This window comes from Calidris pugnax, unplaced genomic scaffold (genome assembly GCF_001431845.1).
Source record: "Calidris pugnax isolate Ruff unplaced genomic scaffold, ASM143184v1 scaffold58, whole genome shotgun sequence".
NCBI classification, from domain to species: Eukaryota; Metazoa; Chordata; class Aves; order Charadriiformes; family Scolopacidae; genus Calidris; species Calidris pugnax.
In genome coordinates this window covers 1,818,338-1,827,641 of record NW_015090868.1, presented here as the reverse complement: position 1 = coordinate 1,827,641, position 9,304 = coordinate 1,818,338, and the positions used below count along the sequence as shown (strand labels likewise).

Below are 9,304 nucleotides of genomic sequence, written 5' to 3'. Positions count from 1 at the left end.
CTTTGCTCCTGTCACAACTCCCGGGCACGTTTGGAGCCCTGCCCGCCTGGCCCGCCGCCCGACCGGGCCGCTCCCGCCACCACCGCCACCACCATCCTTCTTCTCCCCCCTCCCCGCCGCCCGGGCTGCGCGCAGGCAGGGCGGCCGCGGGGCTCCCCGGCATCCCCCACCGAACCGAACCGTGCCCAGCCGGAGCGCGGTGAGCCGGGCCAGGGTGTGTGTGAGTGTGTGTAGGTGTGTGTGTGTTACACGGAGGTGGGTGCCCGGCCGTGGCGGGGCCCACGGGGTCTCTCCGTGGCGGGACGGTGCTGCGGGGCCTGGGGGCTCCGGGGTGTCGGAGGGGGCCCGGCGGCGGGGCTGGAGCCGCGGGGCTGAGAACGGGCTGGTTTATTTCACCTCCGGTAACTTTACTGTGGCGGCTGCAACGTGTTGGTGCCCTCAGACGTGAGGGCTTCTCGGTGGCCTCTCCCGGCTGAGGCGCATCCCTAAAATGGGTGCATCCCCTCAGCTGCCCCTCAGCACCCCCTGCCCCTGTGACACGCGACCAGCAAGGGACTGGGACCCACCGGTACCTCGGTTTTGTGTTAAGGTAGATTTGGATTTGTGGTTTCAAATTCCTGCTGCTTGAGGGCCTGGATGTGAATTCGGAATGTTATTTTTATTTTTGATTTTATTTTATTTTTTTTCCACGAAGAGGAGTGTTTGTAAACTAATCGAAGGTATTTGCAGGGAGATTTTTATAAGGCTGTTGTTTTCGTGTGCGTGTTAAAAGTTGACCTACTAAGAGGCACGGGGGAAGTCAGGTATAGCCCTAGCTGGGATATGAAGCGGCATGTAGAGGCGGAGTGGCTGATCATAGATCCTGATCCTCTAAATCCTTCCAAGTAAGTATCTTTTTTTTGATGACATAGTTTGACAAGCGGGGCTTTTGGTGGCAGCGTTGACTTCAACGGGCCTGTCTGTGCCTTCCTTGCTCCCAGCCCCTCACCTCCTGGCTGCCCCCCTCAGCACAACGCTTCTTGGAACCCTGGCCCCTAACTGGGTTGGGGAAATGAGCCAGGTTAAAATTAACTACCTTTTTTTTTTTTTTTTTTTTTTTCAAATGTGGTTATATTTAACTTAGCGCATTTCTCTGGGTGACAGGTGTGCCAGAAGGCAAGAGGATTGTTTTAAGCAAATACTCTAGTGGGAGAAGGACTTGAGAAAAATACACCTCAACTGTGGTAGTCCTGGCAATGTTCAGCGCGAGCAGTTGCTGTTGTTTCACACTGTTCAATCTCACAGGAATAAAATTGATTTTTGTCTATGAATACCTGCGGGTAGACAGTATTTGACTGTTATAATAGAGGAATTCAACTTGTCAGGACAAATAACTCTGCAGTTATTTTTATTAATAAAACATTGATAACTTTCTCCAAAGTGTTACAGACGCTGCTTTCAGACTGCCAAGCATTCCGTGTTTGGGTTAGAGATTTTTGGTTGAATGTGGGTGCTAGCATTTTTAAGGTCTGACAATTTTGCTGGCAAGGCAAGAGTTACCTCTTCGTAACAAACAGTCCAAACAGGAAAAAAAAAAACGCAACTCCTGAGTTGATATTTAATAGTTGAAGGTGTTGTTCAGCCATGCCTTTTGTTTTTTATTTCTTCCGCTTTGTGTTCCTACATAGAAAAGTTTAACACGTATAGGTCAGATAAAAGGATGTGAGGAAAGCAGAGAATGTTTTCTCTATTAATGCTCTAAGGACCCAATAAACTCTCAGTTGTAGCTAATTTAACACTTTTTGTACTTGGCAGTTTAAAAACCGAGTGGTAATTACTTCAAATTTATTTTGTAGTGTTGGTTAATTATCTTGTTAGTATGGAATTTTACCGAAAACATGGCAAGACCAATCCATCCATGAAGATTCAAGGAAATTGCTGCTTTTGAGAGCTTTGGGCTTTTGCTGGTTTTTTTGGCCCTATTCTAAATTTGTGCAAAAAGTTGAAGATCTAAACTAGTAGTAGAGATATTGGCCCCCATGCTTCTAACATGTTCTTTATACGAAATGTTTTTATCAACTTGAAAAGTTGTGTGGTTTTTTTTTTTTAATAAAAATAGTAGACTTTTTGTTGAAAATAGTTGTGAATGAAAAAGGCAATTTTCTCCTATAGGAAATTTCATCATTTGAAAACAGCTCCTTTTTCAGCTATGCACCCCTTCAGGAGAGATGTATAATTTGCTGTCTGAAGCCTCACAGCTTCAGCCTAATTTTGTAGATTGAAGAATATAGATAGTTCTCCTCTTAGAATAGAAAATTAGTACTCTAATACAGTTTTTAATACAAAACACTCAATATAATTAGGAAGTAGTGGAATTACAGCTAAGGTGCCTTCCTTCTCATCACATTGTAATGAGTTTGTTTTTCTTGAGGAGAAGACTTTGGTAGATATTTGAAGGAAAGGAAAGTGCATTTTAGGGGTTCTAGCCTTTTTAAAGTACTCATTTCCACACGAACGCTGGAAATTATAAAGGCCAGATGTTAAAGCAGATCTAGCAATGTTTCTGAGGATAGATGGTATTAGCAGATAGTTGCGTAGCAAAGACATTAGTAGCTGTTCCTGCCATTCTTGCCTTCTATTTATTTATTTTGCAATGTATTTTTAACCTTTCTATGTTAATTGAGCTGGTTCACCCGGTAGAAAGCTCTGCTGGCACCAGTGAAGGGGTGGCACGAGAAGAGGAGAGAGTCGCCAGGCTGCTGGGGAAGCAGTAGCTGCTTTAAGGTAGCTTAGTCTCTGCAAGGGAAAAAAAACCTCTGTCTGTAGTCTCACAGATGTGTGGCCAAACCATTCCACTGCCTCTCTCACCTTCTACTAATTCTGAATTATGAGTAGTGGTGTTGGTTTCATTGTTTTGAATTTAGTGGTCTTTCAGAATAGAAGGTGTAGGGAGCACAGCTTCAGCTTAGCAGGGTCTGAAAGGAAAGATTCCTGTGTCTCCACGTAACTCTGGCACAAGCAAACTTGGCCATCTCCATTGGGAAGGCACCTCATTCACTGCTGTGGGTGGCCCACCCGGGGAAAACAGCTTACTATTGCAGCTGGTTATTTTATTAACTCAGTTAATGGTGGTGGCCTGTAATGATTTGAAACTGTCGGACATTCCCCTGCTGGTTTGTTGCGGGAGTGAAAGATGTGAAATGCAAAATCACGGAAGAGGAAGGAGACTCATGGTTAATGCAACTGTGTGCTGCCCTCAAGGATTGAATTCTCAACCCCTACTGCTGCCACAGAATTCCTTTGTAATGCAAAAGCCACTTTAATTTTGGCATACTTCATGCCTGAGTGTTTAATTTTATAGCCTTAATATTCTCTTGCCATACTTTTTGTGTATAATATAAATTCTTAATTATAGCTGCTTTCAGAATATGTAATAATATATGTAAAAAGTTGCAGTGCTCTGCGGTTGTCATATATTTAATATTATGTGGAAGCAACAAGGTTTCTCAGAATCTTTCAGTAGCTCAGTGTTGCGCACTTTGGACTCTTTCCAACTGTTACATTTTGTCATTAAAATCACTGAATTACTTTTCTTATTCTGCACTGATGTTCTGAGGGGCAATGCTGAGTATATTATAAAATTATCATTAGTAATATTAATATTTTATTAAATATAGATCCTCAAAAATTAGATATACCCATGAGATTCAAGACTGATAAAAACTTCTATTTAGAAAGTGAATCTTAGTAGCTTAGCGGATACTATGGGCATTCCTCATCTTCGTTATAAAAGTGTAGCCAAATTAGGCTACTTAAATGCTTTGTTCTTATAACTATGTGTTTAATGATCTCGGAGTACTTGAGAAAGAATTAGCTTCAACACTCAAGCTACTTTGCCCATAATGACAGACTGGTACCACGAGATAAATGGTGCTAAAATATTATGCTTATGTTAAAATAGAAGACGACAGTTCCTGGAGTAAGACAGATCCATTTAAAGTGGATTTTAAAAATAAATATATTTGGCTTTGCTCTTCTATAGAGATCCTTTTAGAGTTCCATTAAAAAGATATTTGCAGGTATCTCTGAAAAGGCTTTTGATGTATGTTATTTTGGTATATGACCAGATCCATAAAATAATATGGAAGATCAAAACCGTGATTTAGATGGATTTTGGGTGTCTAGCACCAAATAAAATTGTAGCCATGTGTTGGCTGAAATTTACAGGCCTCTAGGTTTTCACTAGTAAAGTTTCCAAACACCTTGAAATTGTGTTCTCACCCTGATCTTCCATAATCTTGTCACAACTGAGCATCTTGGCATCTAAATCTGTTTACTATTCATAAATTGGGCAATCTGTAAATTAGGCATTCACTTGTCCAAAGGCATGTTCAAACCACACCTCAGGCACACCTATGGGATTGGACTCAGACCAAAACCCTGTGGTGACTCTCCCTTTTGTTCGGAAACACAAAGAGGAGGAGGAGGAAGAGGTTTTGTTGATGTCTCCTTAAAAAGCAAACAAACAAGCAGCCAGCAAAACCCCAAGCCCTAAAAAACCACTTTTGTGTGTGTATAAGATGATTAAAGTCTAATTGGGCCAAAAAGAGATACTAGGCCGCTTATTTTCTTGGAGAAAAAGCAGGGGAATGTCTGTGTTCCAAATTTTTTTATTTGCTTCCATTTAAAATTTTAAATACCATTAGGAACTGGAAACCAGGACTCGTCTCTGTCATTTGGGTGCCCTTCTCCCTAGAAAGGCATGCACTGGTTCTGAACCAGCAGACTGCTGGTTCTGCTGTGTCCAGCAAAGCTTTTTATTTTTAATTTTTCTTCCATGTTCTGAAGATTGCCACTGCAATGAGAAGTTCTGAGTTGATCCATCTTCCCAGTGCAGCCTGGAGCCTGCTGAGAGATTAGGGTTTGAACCCCTTCTGACAGGATGGAGATTGGCTTTCTGGCTTCTCTGTTGCAGGTTACTGTGCTGTAACCCCCTGCTGCTGGGCAAAATGAGAGCACATCTTTTTTCCTCCTGCTGGTGTGTTAAAAGAATATATTTCTTCTGTTTTGTTGGGAGAAGCATAGCTATGTACGTCAAGGACAGGGATGCCTTCAGAACCAGGGGAAGGTGAAGGCATGGTGCTGTGTTCACTGGTTATCTTTATGGTTCGCGTCTCTACTAACTTTTTTCAGAAGTTTTGCTGAGTGATGCAACTGTCTTTGGCTTTGGTACTTTGGAATTTTGGATCCTGTTGTATGAAATCCCCTTCTTGTGCCTCGCTAATAATCTTTTAGTGAAGACTATAGTTTGGGGTAGTATTGCCTCTTACAGCCGGAGCAGGCATCAGAGCTTAATTACTAGCTCATGACAGGGTTGTGGTGTTGCTGTGGGACACTTAGAAGATCAGGAGCACCTGGGAATGGGCTGATCATTCCCAGGTGCATGATATCTGAATTTGAAGTACTTCATCGTAGGGTATAGTACTGCTAACAACATCATCTACAAGAGTTTCTAGCTTGTAGCTTCACAAGTTTGTGAGTATATCTCAATTGCTTGCAGAACGTTGATCTCAGATCCCATAAGCATCTCGCTATCTGCTGAACTGGTAGATACCCAGAAAATTCCAGCACTTTCTTTTACACACCATCAAGGCAAGTATTTGTGAACACAGAGGAGGCAGACCTCTGTTGTAGGAGGGAGGAAAGATAATGTGTGAATTTCCTAACACGTTCATTAGAAATCTTGAGGAAATACAGATTTCCACATATTGAATTATGATCTTTGAGAATGAGAGTATGAGATACTAAGCTGCCTAATAAAAAAGGATACTTCAATATAAATTGTATTAATATAGCTAATTTCATATTTCCAATTCTGAGAATGCTATTGTAAATAAAATGTAAGTCACTGCTTTTACATTTGACTAAAGGTTTTAATGACATAGTAAATATTAGTTTCTGGCATTTAAGAGTATTTGATGTGTTTGGTGGCTATTTCATTGCATGTTTAATGTAGTGTCGGGGACTGTTTTTGCCTTTTTAGTTGTGGCTGTTACTGACATGCACCCTGACGGAATAATATTCCTTTGGTTTGCTGGCTGCTGGCAAGGTGGTTGTTGTGAATTCGGAGAGGGTAAGCTCCTGCTGGCGTGGTGAGGTAGTGGTTCATCATTTTTCAGATGGATCTTGTCAGAGAAGTGCCAAAGATTTGGATTATCTGAGTTTTCATGAATCATCCAAAAGCTTCAAGATATATTAGGGAAAAAACTGCCTTGTTACATGGAGTAACTTTCCCAGTCCTCAGACCCCTAAAGGTACATGTGAAGTTGTGAAAAGCCAGAGAAGTTGGGAGATGTTTTGCCAAATCTGCTTATTTCCCTTGGCTCAGTAAACAACCATTTTTTTTTCTCTATTAAAAGCTGTAGGGAGTTGCCTTTTTTTAAGCTCGGTTTCCTAAGGAAATGTGATTTATGCTTTTTCCTGGTTTTCACTTATTCTTTGCTTACATATTCACCAAGAGCTTTTGAAACGATTGACCAATTGCAACCATGTTTGTAGGAGAGAGAGAAATCTCAAAGACCATGGTGTTCCTCCAGGGTTTGGGAAAACAGGCAAACCGGGGTCGCTGCCCTCTCCTGAGACAGAGATAATGCAGTGCGGGTTTGGCTCTGACCTGCTTTTTCAGCAGGTGCTGGGTCTGCGTTGGGTGGAGGAACCAGAGCTGGTTCTGTGTGCCAAGGGGGCTTGAGGAGACAGCAAGGACATCGGGCTGTTTGGGAAGGGGATGGGAACTGAGGATCTGGTGGGAGGAATGGATCAGAGGGAGGATGCGAGGGGAAGCTGTCTCCTCGTGGTGGGGAGAGGAGAGCTCTCAGAATGGTGCTTTACACTGAAGAACTTGCTTAATGATAAGCTGCTAACTTTTTTTTGACCCTTAACCAGGGAGTTATTGTCCTGATCAGAATTAGATGATATATATGTTTCACTGACTGCAGGGTTTGGTTTAGTATTTAAAGTAGATTCTTCTGGAATTACCAGAATAGCTTTAAGCTGTGATTAAATTCATATTTTCCCATTGTTTCAGGGGCAAAAAAATGGTTTTGGTGTATTTCTTTGAAAAGCCTTGGACTTAGACTTTGCTTTCAGTGGTAAAGAGGAAAAGAAAGTGTAACTTGAGCTTAAGAAATAGGACTTTTCCATTTAAAGGCCATAGTGAATAAGTACTTTTAATAGTGGAGAGATAAAACTGATGGGGTGCCAGCTAAAGATTTCTGTTTGTACCAGTTATTATATGGAATATGTCCATTAATAGCCAAAGAATAAGATTTTGCTCGAGTATAGGAAAAAAAGATAATACCTCTCAAATGGGATTTCCTTTAGGTCCACTCCTCTGTCTTGTATCATGGAGTTTTTAGTTGAAAAGCAGGAGGAGCTGGACTTCTGTCTAGAATGACATTTCTGGTTCTTTCCTGCCTTGCCTATATTTGTGTTACCTATGAATCATGATAAACAGCAGACTGAAATTTACCTCATTATGTTAATCTTGTAAGATTTTATCAAGTCTCAGTGGAGAATAGTAGTCCATCCTACTCACAGGTTTAGAGAAACTTCTGGTAGACTTAGTAATAGTGAAAGAGAATAAAATTCTATTAGCTTGCTACTTTCATGTCTAGAGAATTCCCTGCTCAATAGTGTCAAATATACTCTTCAAGCCTTCAGGAACCAATATAATCGTCACAAACTTTATAGTATTCACAAATTTTAATTCATTAATTTCAAGTGTTAAAATACTTCAGTTTTAAAATATCATAATAGTTAGGTGACTTTGACCTGGGATTATTTTAAAGTAGTTTTCGTAGTAACAACAAATATTCTAAAGGAAAATGGATTTTTTTTCCTGACTGTGAGTAGAAAAGCAAGTAGCAGCATGAATCACAGCTTCCCAGAACTGTCAGAATAGGAATGCAGATTCTCCCCCACACGCACACATTTCTTGCTGTCACTTTTAATGTAGTAATGTGATTTAATAAAGTTTTTCTTGCCATCCACAGCAGCAACATTCATTTTGTGTAATCAAGCTACTACTAGCAGTTGTGTGGTTGAGGATGAAACTAGTATAGTAGTTCCAGTGATAACTCTTAACATCTCAGCAGTTTTGCTTAAAATCTGTTTTCTGAAAATGTTTGGGCTTTTTTTGTTAAAATACTGTACTTCAGGGTCTGGTTTTTTCAAATTGTTTTTTTTTTTTCTCCCAGCTCAGAAGCATTAGTTAAACATTTTGTACTGCACTAAAGCTTTGCATGATGTTTCATAGATAGTAAGATACAGTTCCAGCCTTGAAGGGCTTGTGATCTTAATTGCACTGACATAGAAAATGAGGAGAATGACCTCAGAAATGGGGACAAGGATTCAAATGAATAAGTGAGTCATAGTTAGTGAATTAAACAAGTTGTCTTTTCTAAGAACAGGATAAGGCAGATCAGCAAAGAGGAAGATGAGAATATAGAAGCAAAAGACAGCGTAAAGCAAGTCCAAATATTACAGGGATTTGAAGGAAAAGAGGGAAAATGTGGGGTTTTTGCAGGATCTGGAAAGCAAAATAAAATCAGAAGAGTGGTCTGAATCAAGATGAAGAGTAATTAGCTGTTAGGAAATGGGGCAGGGAAAAGATATGTAGAAACTGATGAATTATGTTGATGGATTTAGCTTTTATTGGAAAAAAAAAGGAAAAGGATTTGAGAATGTGCTGATTTGATTGGTTTGACAGGGAAGTCAGGACACAAATTCTAGTACTAAGATACTTTTTTTTTAACCCTTAAGAAAATTAGCTGTCAACTTGCTTTTAAAGCGAGTGGTGAAACAACAAGCAACTGTGCCTGAAAAGTCAATCTCAGGCATTTGTGGTGTTCTGTCACTATCTCCTTTGACAGTTTTTGTTTAAGCTGGAGGAATTTTTATGAGTTTCAGTGCCATTGAGGTGAGGCTGTAGAAGCCTCTAACATCAAAGGCAATTGGGGCAGTACTGCTTTATCAAAGTCAAAAGAATCACAAACCTTTTTTCCGTTAAAATAGCTGAAATTGCTTTTCAAAATTAGTTTAGATAAACTGGTGCTACCTTTATATGGACAATAAAATTTATGGTTGGTTTATATTGAGTTATGTTAGTCTTTGTATTGCTAGCATAAATGAAAAATAGTGTCTCATAAACTTCTGTATAGATTGTTTTTTATAGTGGTACCTTGACACTTTTGCTGCCCCATAGAGTATAGTTTGCCATTTCTTATCTATACTGGTATTTGATTCAAAATATTGATTTCTGACAGAA

The 9,304-nt window shown here is 40.3% G+C and overlaps 1 protein-coding gene across 6 annotated transcripts in view; it reads left to right on the top strand.

Moving 5' to 3' along the window:
* CLOCK (clock circadian regulator) overlaps nt 1–9,304 on the top strand; it is a 61,475-nt gene that overhangs the window by 238 nt on the left and 51,933 nt on the right. The window contains exon 1 of one of the 6 annotated variants that reach the window (XM_014945565.1): nt 793–884. The exons of the other annotated variants lie outside the window; for them this stretch is intronic. The gene's annotated coding sequence lies outside the window, so the exon portion shown is untranslated. Of the gene's footprint in view, nt 1–792; nt 885–9,304 lie in introns of those variants that run through there. 6 annotated transcript variants of the gene reach the window in all.